This window comes from Pseudopipra pipra, chromosome 2 (assembly GCF_036250125.1).
Source record: "Pseudopipra pipra isolate bDixPip1 chromosome 2, bDixPip1.hap1, whole genome shotgun sequence".
Taxonomy (NCBI): Eukaryota; Metazoa; Chordata; class Aves; order Passeriformes; family Pipridae; genus Pseudopipra; species Pseudopipra pipra.
The window spans coordinates 27971540-27985347 of NC_087550.1; the positions used below are offsets into that span (position 1 = coordinate 27971540).

The window sequence follows — 13808 nt, forward strand, 5'->3', positions numbered from 1 at the left end:
CAGAGAAAAGCTCTTTTAACTTTCTGAGTTTTATCTAGGCAGGCTGTAATATCATTCATGTGAGACTAATGCACTATTTTTGTTTTCCTTTCTACCACTCCGGAACAGCAGAATTTTTAATACCAGTGATGACTGTTATTCACCATATTCCTTGTACTTGCATGATAGCTAATTTACACTGCATATTACTTCCTGCTAGTATCTGGAAGGTAGTTACAAAGACAATGGAGCCAGAGTTTTCTCAGTAGTAGCAGGTGATATAACAAGGGGCGGGCAATGGCAACAAGTTAAGGTCTGGTAGGTTCAGGTTGAACTTTAGGAATTACTTTTTTACCAGAAGAGTAGAAAAGCAGCACTGGAACAGGTCCTCAGAAAGGTGGTAATATCTCCACCCTTGGAGGGTTTTCAGACTTGGTTGGACAAAATCATGGTGACCTGATTGAGCCAGAGGCTGAATCAGAGATCTCTGGAGGTCTGCTCCCACCATCACTTCTCTGATTCCACAGCATCACCTGAGATTCCCTGTAGTATACAGGCATCTGCCACTCTGGCCTCACCTGCTGAACTAGATTGTCCTTTGGCTGCCAGTATTGTCTGCTGCTGCTTTTCTCATCACAATGGGTATATTCTTTCCCCTTGTTGTCTAGGCCTCTGCTCATTGATGCCTCCTTATCTGTCATCACATAGTCATTTAACTGGTTTTCATCTCCCTGAGTAGGAAAACAGATGCACAGCCCTCTCCCAGCAGCTATAGCACCATTGAATGGCTCTCTTGAACATGACACCTATATGGTAAAGCTATAGTTACTAACTAGCTTGGTAAGCTGCACAACTTTTCACCAGAGCTGTTCCTTATAGCCAGACTGACCCAGCATACAATGGATTGCAGCTCTGGAGACTGCAAGAGAGTCCCAGCTTTAGTAGGCATGTGGCACGATTTGATTACAGAGAACTGCCAAGAGTGGCTTACAGCCCTGCAAAACAAAGTCCATCACAACTGCTGTGTCAGAGCCTCTCTGCAGGCAGCAAACCACAACTCGTTTCACAGCCGCAGCACGGGCTGCAGACCTGCCCCAGCCCTCAGCACACACAGCTAATGGGCAAACCTGCTGCTGAAATGCAGTTTGGGCTCTACTGGAGCAGGTAGATAAACAAACGAGAGAAAGGAGCCTTCCCGTTGCAGACACAGCTGATGCATTTGCCTGGGGTGAAGGAGTTGCACAGATGCTTGAGCTCTGCTTCATTGGCTGACATGAGTATGTGGGTGCCTTCTGAGAGCATGGATAATGCCACATGAAGGTCCAGGGGAACAGAGATCATCAGACTCAGACTGAAGGGGAAGGCAAGGGCTCACAGGGTGTGCTCTTAGGTGTGTGATCTTACCCTGGAGTGGCAGTGGGAGAGCTCGTCAGAGCAGCTGGCCACTTCTGACAGCTCAGGACTCCTGAGCATAACTTCTGCAGGAAGAATTAATATTCCTTGTGAGGCTTTTCCAAGAAGGACTGACATGGTGAGTGAGAATGGGACTGGGATGCAAAGGGTAAGTCTGTATCAAAAATCCGTGTCTGGCCAGCACAAGCTGGATGTCAGGAGGTTGTACTGGGAGAGCTGTGGCTGGGCGTTATCGTGGTTTCCTGCGGGTGTGTATGCACGATTTTAACTAGCCACAGCAAGGGTGAGTTGTGTTACTGTGAGGAGAGGAAACAGATCAGCAGAGAAGCAGCCATCTTCTCTCCATGTGTTTGAAAGACAGGGAAAAGGCAGTAGCTAAAATACCATCAGAGCTCATCCATTCCCTTTCTTGCAGGTAGGCTTTCCCCATGATGTTTTTTCCTGCAAAGCCAGGGCTGAATTGGCAACTGGTGGCATCACTACACACCTGCTGGGCTGAAGGGGAGCTGGCTCATTCCACTGCAGAGTTCTTTCCAGCTAAAGAAGGTTTTTGGGGGTGGAGGAGCTATGGGGGGAAAGAAACAAACCAGCTTCAACTTCCAAGTCTTTCACAAAGTATTCTAAAAAGCAAGTAGGCAGAAAGGTGACTGCTTCCAGAGGCTGCTCAGTGGGGCCAGAGGAGATGACCTCACATGCAGAAGTGTGGTGGGAAAGGCTGATAAAATATTGACTTAAAGAAGGACCCAGCAAAAACTGCCCAGTCACGGGCTGGGGAGGGGCACTCCTCGACCCCAGCTGGTTGTGCCCCACTTCCCTTATGCCTCCAGGATCCCCTGCTTGGTACAGAAAGAGTGAACAGGTTTAAGTGTTGGGGTTTTTTTCCCTTCAGCTTTGCCAGAGTGAAAGTGAAACTGCTGCCAGCCCCGCCAGCCAGGCCAGGGCTTCTCCTGCACCCACAACCCCTTCCTAAAGGTGAATGTTGCTTCCAGAGGAGAGTAGTGCAGGGTGAGGAGGATCCATTGCCAGTATCCATTCCACATACGGAGTCCCTGATGCACGTGGACTGTGATGGGGGGAGGTGAACTCTGAGATCCCCACACTCAGCTTCCAGGGAGCTAGTGAGGCGCCCTGCTGTACCTCCTGGTTCGCGGTCACTCTGTGGCTCTCCAGTGGGATCAGCATCACCCTGCTGCTCAGAGGACCCCACTGTGGCAGTTGGGACAAGAAGAGGATTCCTATGAGTAAGGAGGGAACATTGCTGGCTATCAGGTGGCCAAAAATCCATGTGGTTGGGGTATCACTTAGACTACAAGAAGTGAGCATGGGAGATGAGGGATGTACAGCAGTTTGGTGACCACCCTGCTGCACCAGGCCCAGCACATCATCCAGCTGCATATGGCCAGGGAGGAATGGAAGTGCCCGGGGGCAACAGGAGTCCCATGTCCCCAGGCACTGAAATTTTGCCCTGCACCCTATCCCATCGCTCCCAACATTCAACTGTCAGAGGCAGCTCACCTTCTTTCCCTTGTGGACAGACTTTTGTACTCAGCTATCAATAGATCTGCTTATCTCCTCCAGAGCCTCCAAGCGTTCATGTCATTCCAGCAGTGCTGTCATTTGAGAGATGTGTAATGACTATTCTGACCTGCAACAATGCAAAAATTCATCTCTCAAATGCATGTTTTGCCAGCCACTGGCAAAGCTGAGATGGCACCTACAGCGTCACCTCCTACCTTAGCATCAGCCCAGCCCCAGTACAGACACCAGCCACCTACAGCTGCCTTGTTTCACACTTGGCCCTGGCAGAGCCCATCTCTGTGAGTGCTCATCTTAAGGCACCAGGTAGGTGTCAGGGGAAAAGGGGCAAGTTCTTCATCCTGCCTAGACCTCCTCACATCTCATCTACACACCACAGGGATCAAAACCTCTGAATCACACCGCATCTCCCTGGTTCCCCACGCTTTCTTTCCGGTGTCCTCTCATACCCATTCTCTCTGTCCTCCTCTTCCCCTTTCCCTTTCACCTCTTCAGCTTTTATTTCACTCCCTGAAGTTTTGAGGGAGCAAATATCTCATTTCCTTCAGGGGAAAAGAGATTTTATGACTGAAAGTGGAGTAACAGAAGTCTATAGCAAATGGGCTGGACCCCACTGGAGAGGCACAAGAAAACAGCCAGGCCTGAGGAGTTAGGCACTCAGCTGGACTCAATATTCAGTTCAAACCTGATGCTACCAGAGAACTATAGCCAAAAATGCTTCCCCCACTGGAGCTGTTGGGGTTCTCACTCTCCTTGCTGATGGGAGATTGCTCCTGTGCCTCCTCCTGACACAGCAGGGAAAAGCAAGCCATACTTGCAGTTTAAGAAGTTACGACACATCAGTCCAGCCAGTATAACTGGCCCTGGGTCTGTGTGGCTTTGGCTCACTTGTGTCACGTCACATCTGTGTACCTGACAAGAGCATGCACGCAGTTGCCAGGGAAGTTTAACTGTGACAACTTGCTGATTGTTCAGCTGCTCCAGCCAACCCAACATCACTGGACCTCCTCTTCCTCTGCAGAGCAAAGGAGATTGCAAGTATAGGTGGGGGGTTTAATTGCTACCATCACCTTCATCATTGTCCTCTTCAGTGTGCTCAGGAAAAGAACAGGTGAAAGTTTAAAATGCTGAGCCACATCCCTTGTGGATGAGATGCAGAAAGGAGCATCTTCCTCTCCTCTGCACCTCCACTTAGGAGAGATGGAGGGCAGGATATCCTAGGATCCTGCAGGGAGAGGGAGGGAGTGTATGAGCTGGAGACTCATTTCTGGTGATAGGCAACACAAGGTGATGTTTTGCATTGTTTTGGTCTTCCTGCATCTTACTTTGTTGGGTTTTTTTCTTTCTCCTTTTCAGCTAAACCAAAATCTTAGCAAATTCTAAGGGCTTCAAAACAAAGGAAACCTTTGTGTCACTCACCTGCAGTCCTTTGTCTCCTGTCCCTCGACACATCCTTCTCAGGAAAGCCAGCCCTGTCCAAATATTAATAGAGCCCTTGGTTGGTATGGGAGGAGTAGGGCTGCCCCTGGTGGACGATCTGAGTGACCATTCGGGGTGGACTCACAGGGAAACACAACTTCATCCAGGGAGGGCAACATGAACAGCCTCAGCTCTGACATTTTTAGAAATGCCTCTTCTCTGGTTTCAGAGAAAATTAAATTGTATATAGGTGAGTGTTTGTATGACTGCATATATGCATGTGTGTATACAGGTAAATGTATGCATGTGTACATGTTGGAAGTAGATATACAACATGTATGTGGGTACGTATCTGTAGCTATATATAAGTACATTTGGTTAATACCTACAAGGCAGGTGTTTAAGTAATATATTTATGTGTATAAGCATTTTATGTGTGAAGCTGGGCATATAAGTAGGCAAAATTGGTATTTCAAAATGGAAAATCCTCAGGTAGGGGAAGTTATGGGCAAATCAAGCAATCGGGGAAATATGACTCTCCAGGAGAAAGCTACAATAAAAATTTTAATAGATATTTCACTGCTAGAAGTTTACAAAATGGAGAAGATCTGTGGTTCTGTAGCTGTGAAAAAGACAGACATGATTAAATGTACCTTTCCTGCCTAACAGGGAATTTGAAGGTTAACACTTCAAAATTCCCTGTATAAAATCAACAGGGGGAAAAAAAGCAGAAGGAAGGGGTGGATGGAAAGGAGGTATATGGCACACAATAAAAATGAGAATTTATGAAGCATACAAGGTGATAAGGAGTGTTCAAAATAACCTGGAAAAACTGGATTGCTGCAAGTCCTAATGGCACTTGGAAGCAGTTTTTTTCAAACACTTTGAAAACTAAAAATACTAGTAACAGCCTAGGCTCTTACTGGGCTGGATATGGGTAAAACTGTTGATAATGAAGATTTTTGAGGGAGGCTTTTCGATGCAGAGAAAGTAGTTGTTTGTATACAGAAAGAACAGGATTTGTGTATTTCTACTACATAAGGATAGTAAACAACTTCCTCATCTGTTTGCAAACTAAGGAAAGTTTTAACAGCATCTATTAAGCATAAGTATTTTCAGATCAGGAGCCAGGAAAATTTGCATCTCAGAATCATAGAAAATTTGGCTGAGGAGGCACTTGGCTCAATGGATTTAGGTATTTAAAAATCCTGGCATACTGGAGAAATCCCAAGATTCCCAGCTTCTCCCATACTAGAGAAGTTCCCAGTCTTGGAAGAGTATGTGGTGCCACTGCTCAGAGAGAGAAAGTGATATGACACCTGACTGTTAGATGGTTCTGTGTAATAATCATAGGTAAGAGAGCATGAAGTTATTACAAGTCAGCTAACAGATGTTTAAACAATTAAAATAATATGAACAACTTAGTATTCAAAAAAAGAAAAGAAAGCATTTTGGGAAACAAACCTGACTTCATTCTTTGACAAAATAATACATTTAGTTGATGAAAGCACTGGTGCAGATTAAACAAACAAAGAAATTTGTAAATTCTAAGGAAGAAGTGAATAGTGTATTAATAGACTGTAATTTGCATTATATGGATTAATTGCTAGCTAACAGACAAAAATACATGGTCCAAAAAAAGCACCAATCACTGCAGACAGTGTGTGCCTCTCTGCAATAACTGTGCTGTTTAGTATTTGCAGCAGGAAATACAACTGTAAAAAATATTGTTGATGAAATTTGCAAATGGCAAGCTAAAGAAGAGGGAATCCTTCAGAGGAGCACAAGTCACCTGAACAGCTGAAGGTACTCAAACAAGAGCAGATGCTCAGTAATGTTAGTGGAGTCTCCTCAGGTCCTGGACCACCATGCTGCCTCAATGCTGTTGATCCATGAATCCATTTGAGTTGTCTGACCTGTGGGAACACCTAAGAGCAACTACAGGCAGAGTGTAAAGTGTAACTGCTGGTGGAAGCAGTTTTTGCTCGTATCTTTTCCTCTTCATTTTTGATGCATCACCAATTTTTAGTTCCAATGGTTGTCTTCTGTCTGTGCACTTCCCACACCACTCTGTGAAGTCAAGCCTACTGCAGGGCTCCAAGGCCAGTGAACAGGTTGGCTGAGCCCACAGAGAGGCGGGAACCACCCAGGATTCAGGAAGAGGAGTTCCAAAGACCCTTGGTGTCAATACCAGTCCCCTTGCTCCTGGAGGCTGCTATTCTGGGTCAGGACTCACAGAAGCTTTTTTGACTGCCTGCTGGATTCGGACACACCCAGATAACAGGTGAGTATGTGACAGCTGGCTCCCATGCAGAAAGCAAGGAAGGACAAGCTGACAAGAGCAGGAACTTCATTGGCAACCACTGGAGAAGCCACTGTCACCTGTGACTGACAATGCAGGATTGGAAGCCCAGCAAAGCCTGGAGCTGCAACACCCACTGACTGAGCAGCCACCCACAGGGTTTTTTATTATGTTGAAAGCTTGGAGATGGTCCAGAGCGAAAGGACAGGATCAATTAGTAAGATCAAAAAATGCCTTACAGGGGGCACTTGGAGGCATGACTCTCATCTCTCAATTGCACCACAGAAATTACAGAGTACTGGTGGCACTGTCACCTGCAGAGAAAGGCACAATGAGAATCAACAGCTGCAAGTCATGTTTAGGCACATTCAGAGTAGAATAATAATAATAGTAATTATAGTAATATACTCAACAGTGAGGATGATTGTCCTAGCCATCAGTCAATAAAAGGGGTTGACTACCTTTCAAGGTCTTCCAATAAGGGTCACAATAGTTTTTTCAAGCTGTCCTTTAATAATAATTTTTTTTTAAATTTTAATGGCATCAGTTAAAAGAGACACTGGGTCAAATTCCAAGGCCTGCGTTACACATGAAATGAGAACTGGTGGTTTGTCTGCCTTTTTGGCCCATAAACTGATATGGGAGGAAGGAAAAATAATGGACAGATGGAACAAGCATATTAGGAGTGGCCATATTCCTCATAAAGAGAAATACATTATGGCACTTGATTTTACTTGACTCCCTACTCTCTGATGCTCCCCACTGGAGCCCACAGTTGGTGTGTCCTTGAAGGTCTCAAACTGAATTTAAACCACAAAAACTAGTAAAGCAGCTACCCTAAAGCAGAAAAAGTAATACTTACCTGTAGACAAGTTGACCTGTTGTTTAACAACAACATTTTAAATATAAAACACTTAGTAGAGAAAATGCCACCAAGACTAAAAGTGCATCAAATATAAACTTGATTGCATTAGAAAGACACGAATAAGTAATATTAGATGTTCTGCTTCCCTGAGAGACAGCCATTCTGCCTCCCAAGGTCAAATGTGCTGTGGCCAAGTGCCACATGGCATCGCTGCCTGGCCACGTGAATTGAGAAGCAGTAGGCTGGTCATCATCTGATTAGCTGCTGGGCAGACCAACCCATTATAAGGCACACTGCGTCAACACAAATAAGTATTAAATGTAGGCGTTTTAAAATAGCTCTTTAGGAGAATTGTTTGACATAAGACATGACATTTTATACACATTTCGTCAACCTGCAAAACACAAGATTAAGCTCTTTGCACTTTGGCCAACAAAGATTACTTAGAGGTGTGGATGCATTGTACTGTGGATTTGGACAAAGCCAAAACTTCTAAGCTGATATTGAAAGAGCAGATATTTTGCAAAGAATAAAACGAAGCTCAAGATTATCTTTTCCCCATACGTTCTCCTTGTTTGGCTATGCCTCTGCTGTATCAGGGGTTAATTATGCTGATACTTTTGGTCTGTGTTTTTGCCCCACCACCGGTGAAAGTTTTGCTCTTTCCCTGCCAAGTTATGGGAAAACAAGCACTGATAAAGGGGAAAGTTGTCCTCGAAGAGAGCTTCTTGTGTAAACTGTTTTAATTGGTGTTTTGTGATTGGCTAATTGTCCTCCAAGGTCACTTGAAGAAGAGATTGAGGAGGAGGAGGATGAAGGACGCCCCCAGACTCATTTGGAAAAGACCCCCCTGAGTACAGTACGCAGGCGCAGGGAAAGCCACGTGTGTGCAGAAGAGATGCACTTATATAATAGGGGGTGGGACTGAGGGCCTCTGGCTGGGTGGTGCTGGCCACACCTGGGAGGTTGAAGTCACTCAGTTAATTGTATAAAAGCAGATGGCTCTCTCTATATCATAATCACACATTCTGCAGCACTTCCAAACAACCATGGACACTGCTTCTCTAGCGCAGGTACCACAGCACAGGCACCTTGTTCAGTTGAAGCCCTTTCCTGGAATGTGGCAGACACAGGACATGAGAGGCTCCTCTCAACCCCTAAGGTCAGTGTGCCAGCCCTTCCAGCCATGCATCTGCTCCCTACGTGTCATTGCAATTCAACGTAAGTGGCCCCATTGCAAGGCACCACAGGAGAGACAAAGCTTACCAAGGATTGCTTTTTAAACCATGCGGAGATGTCACTCTCGAAACACGTGAGAAGGATTCCATGCAGCCTGGCAGGCTGGATGCAGCTCTGAGCAAGCTGGTCTAGTGGAAGTTGTCCCTGCCCATGGCAGGGGGTTGGAACAAGATGATCTTTAAGGTCCCTTCCAACGTGAACCGTTCTGTGAGTCTATGACATCTTTGAAAATGTCAGAAGCCCTGCCAAGTTCATCACAGATCAGACTGGGAAGAGCCCGTTTTTTGGGGTCTGAAGTGTTACAATGATACAGCTCTCTACAGTGGGGAAAGTTGTCTTCTAGAAAGCTGGTTCCCCCCTTGGTGTCCTATGCTCAGGCTGAGACACTTCAAATTTCATCTGTGACCCTCAGCCTCTTGCATACTCGTAGTGAAGTGCCAAATGCACAAGAATCATTCAAAGCCAAAACTCCTCTCCCACCATTCACCAGGCAATGACAGAATATCATTCTGACAGTATCTCATTCAAGCCTAGATACAGATTTCCACATGGACCATAGACATAATAATAACCTTTCCCACATCTCCCCCATCTTGCTCAATGGACTGCAAGGAATCACTGCAACACACTTGGTAGGGGTGGGCTGGGGCAAAGTGTCAGGGCCAGCATTCATGCTCTGCAGCTGTACATTTCTCCCAGATCAGAATCTTGAAACAGCAATCTCCTTGCAAGAGCTCACCATCAGGGTCCTTGGTTGTGTCAGCCCGGTGAGCAGAGGTGGATCACACAGGCGGTAAAATGACTCCCACATGCCTGCAGCTCCTTGAAAGCCCACAGACATCAGGCAGTTCTTCCCAAGAGCTGGTAATCTTCCCAAGAGAAGCTAATCTCAGCTATACAATGGCTGCTTCTCCTCCCTAGCACTGCTTGTGGGAACACTGCCCCGAGGCATCTCTCTGTGAAGAGTATGAAATGCTGACCAAAGACACGTCCTCACTATTGCTGCACTTTTGCTTTTCTTAGTAACAGCAATCTTCTGCATTGACAACTTTCTCTGATGTGTCCTTCATCTGGACTTCCGTGACATGAGCAATGATAAGCTACAATGGACAATGAAGTGCCTGTAACCTTCCATATTCTCCTAAAAAAAAGCCAAACAAACCAACAACCAACCAAACAAAACAAAAAACCAAAAAAAAACCAAACAAACAAACAAAAAACAAAACCAAGAAAACAACCAACCACAAGAAAGGAGAACGAAGGAAAGGGAAATGGACAAAGGAAAAATAACTGGGCTTTTATTTTCCCAAAGCCTCTAGCTCTATTACAACAACCCCTAACTTGTGTCCCAGGCAAAAGCATGGACTCCTGCTTCCCTCCAGAGCATGATGTGTCTCACTGAGTCCAGCTCCCACACACTGCCAAAACATGCTCCTCCTCCCAGATCAGTTGAAAATTCAGCTTCTCCCAGCACACAGAATGGTGGGTTCCCGTGCATCTCCTTCAATGAGTGATGATCAGATGCTGAAGTATGGCAGATGCCCCCTCTGAGAAGTTCAAAAAGTCCATCCAGAGTGGAGAGGGTTGATTTCAGCCTCCAGGACCAGGAGCAGCTGCCAGCAGTCCCCAGTGAGGAGAGACAGAAGAGAAATGAGGACCACCCCCACCCATGTCCCCAGATAGATGCAATGGTTGCAGCATTGGGAGCTCCTTCTGAATCAGGAAAGGAGAAAGGAGAAGGTCACAAGCAGCAGCTTTATTTCTGGTGCTGACACAAACACACCCCTCTGTCAGTGCTGCTGTCCCCTTCACCACTAGCTGGATCAAAGTGCCTGGGCCACAACATCCCTTATGTCCTGCAGCAAGAGCCAACCACTCCACAGGTCCCAGCTGGCTCCAGTGCTACCAGGCAACATTCATCCAAACATGCATCCAAATCCTCAGGAGGTCGACCAGATCACACACCTCCCTCAGATTGACAGATGACAGTATGGATTTCACAGCCTGCTGGGGACCCTGGAGTGGTGTGCCAGGCTGCTCCAGACTCTCTTAGACTCTAGCTGTACTTACCTCTCATCTTTTAATTCATGTTATCTTCATCTGAAGCCCAAATAAGTCCCAGAAACCCTTCCATCACCTGGCCCTGGACAAACTGGCCACCTGCAGTGGCACCACATTCACCCCTTTCCCCTCCTCAGGTACCGCACTGGCGGTCACATACAATGTAAACATTGGGTTACACGCTGCTTGGAGCAGTTCAGCTATTTTACTCCTGGGATCCTTTAAGACTCTTGGACAAATGCCATTGCTTTCAGCGAGTTGTTACTGTTCACTTTGTCAGTGTGTTAACAGCCTTTTCCACAGCTGCTTCAGCTTCAGACATGTCCATTGGCAAGCCCCACCCTGCCAAAGAATGGGTTCTGCCACGCTGATCTCGCTGATCTGGTCACTCAACGCTCAGCGCAGCTCCAGAGGTGTCTGCAATGGCCCTATCTCTGCTGTGAGCTCCTCACACAGCCTGATCACTGTTTTGCCCTTCAGAACATCTAGCAGGTGCCTGATGTGTCTCAAGAGAGATCTAACGTTAGCTTTGATTCCTTTTGCTAGTTGTTCCTTGAAGCTTTGTTTGACCTGACTTGCTGCCTTTCTATATGCAACATACCAAAGTTTACATCCTTTTCCAGCTGTAGACAGCTCCAGCTTTTTTTGATAGATGATTTTTTGGTACCTTCCCTTACCCCACTGAACAATGGTTTATGTGTCCCACAAAAAAGGTGTTCACCCCATTTTTCATGAGCATGCCCAGTTAGTAAGGATGGCAAAGGGTGACAGAGAGTAAATTCAGAGGATGAAGATGAAAATATAAAAAGGCACAGCAAAGGAAGGAAAAATGACTGCAAAGGCAAGAAAGGCAGTACATCACTGTTTTAAGAGTTTGTGGACTAAATTCAGCCTTCTATGCTGCAAACTGTCTTGCTTGTGTCATTTTCTAGGAGATATGTAACTTGCCAGCACGTATTTCAGTGTCACTGGGCAATGCAGGCCTTCCCACCACAGCAGTTCACTGAGAAGGAGGGCATGGTTTCCTTCTCCTTTTTTTAGTACCTTTACTACTGTTCTTTCCATTCATCTCCCTCTACTTCCCCTGGTTTCAAATGTATTTTTGACCATGTTCTTTTCCCCCTTTTTCAAACACTTCTGAAGTCCCAGGTTTGCTTAGTATTGATTTCTTTATGAATTGTTGTTTTCTCCTTCTTTTTTACTTTTGTACATACCTAAATCATCCTCACAGACCTGCCCTCCCATGAAATACCATCAAGACCTTATTAAGTCCTTAGCACAAAAGATCAATTGCCTCAGCTGATAAATATGCACAGCCTCATACCAGAAGGCAAATACTTTGAGATTCTTTACTGGCAGAGGATTTGGAAGGCAAAAGGCCTTGGACTCCTTGAAGTGGACTGTTTTTCAAGCTACAGGGGAAGATTGTTTCTCTAAAAACACAACCTATGTTTTTTACTTGATGAAAACTGCTTCCTGACTCCAAAATTTGCCCTGGAATATAAGCTTTTTGATATGTGAGATTTACCTGAAGCAGCTGCAGTCTTGATAGAGGATTAAAAGAAAAGGTAACAGGATTAAAAGAAATATAATGATGAAATCTCACTCTTCTCAATATCACTAGAAGCGGTCATGTGGCTTGACTAAGATTCATGTTTTGTTGGCCAAGCTTTTCTTCTTAAAAGAAAGAATTAAAAGAAAAAAAGAAAAAAAATTAAGATAATAATCCAGACATTCCAAGTCCTACAGAGGATAAATCTCAGATTACTTCATTATAAAAACCAAGACAACACTAAAGGGTGTCCTGTCACCTAGTCCTTAACTTGAATTTATCAAGCTGCATCTTGAAAAAAAATTAGGTTCTTTGCCTCATGGACCATTCCGGGACTTTCAGACAATTTCCAGACAATTCCATCATTGCTAGTCTGAGATCTTGTGAGGGAAGACGTAAAGCCTCTCAAGCAGATGAATGAATTGAATGCATCAGAACAATTAAAAAGGAGATGAGAAAGGGAGGTGATCCTGCCTTCTCTTCCTTTTGAGAAGGGCGTAGTGGGAAGTGCTCCCTTAAGCCATTTGACCATGAAATCTGGCCTTACTCATAAAAGAAATGGCATTTATAGATTGACTTCTCTTCTTAAGGCTTTAATTCCATTTGGATCCCCTTTAAAGGAAATAAGTTTTGGCTTATATTGCAGAGGAGGAGAAATCACCATGACCAGAGCAGAGCCAAGAAGCAGAAACAACATGAAACCAATGGGATGGGAGTGACTGGAGGGGGGCATTTGGAGGATTACATGTGGCAGTGTCAAAAATCAAGCTGAACATAAGCAAGTTTGTCATATTGTCAGCTCTTACAAAGCTGCAGGCAGGCAGCAGCAAGCACCTGTATCCCTCAAGCTGTGCTGTGCCGGGCGCTGTGCTGGGCTCACAGGGTGACCAGCCCCTGCCCTGTCATCTCTGTTGGCTGGGGAGCAGCAGCTGCCGGAAGAAAAACTGGTCCGAGGTGGCTGCTTCTGCCTCCAATTTCCAGGAACAGGTAGGAGAGATCACGAAAGGGGTGGGGACAGAGGCCCCGGGAGTCAGGTGGCTGTGATAATGGTTATATTGTTAGGGCTGGAATGAGGAAATTAAAGACTTCAGCTAGGGAGAGCAGGGTAAGGTGGGGGGAACTCAAGGAGGCTCCATCTTGATTGCCCACATTTTAATTGCTCCTCAAGACAAAGCAAACAGAGAAATCAGTCCTATAGCTTTGCTCACTGCTGTTCCAGCCTGAACTGCTCACCCAGCTTCCAGATGGGTGTTAGCTTAGATGTGCCAGTGGGCGGGAATTTTCATCTGCCATTTCCGCACTTGGCCCCACTGAAGTAGGACCAGACTGAGATGAGTATCCGAGGAGCTATCATCCTGGCTGAGTGATCCTACATGAAGGAATATGCAGCAAAGTTAGAGTTTGAAAGCCTGTTCTCGATGCTCGGTGATTCCCTCATGGAG

General features: G+C 45.6%; 1 pseudogene; it reads left to right on the plus strand.

The window, feature by feature from the left end:
• The first annotated feature begins 2117 nt into the window (after positions 1 to 2117).
• On the plus strand, positions 2118 to 7174 carry LOC135407242 (uncharacterized; annotated as a pseudogene).
• Positions 7175 to 13808: the final 6634 nt, after the last annotated feature.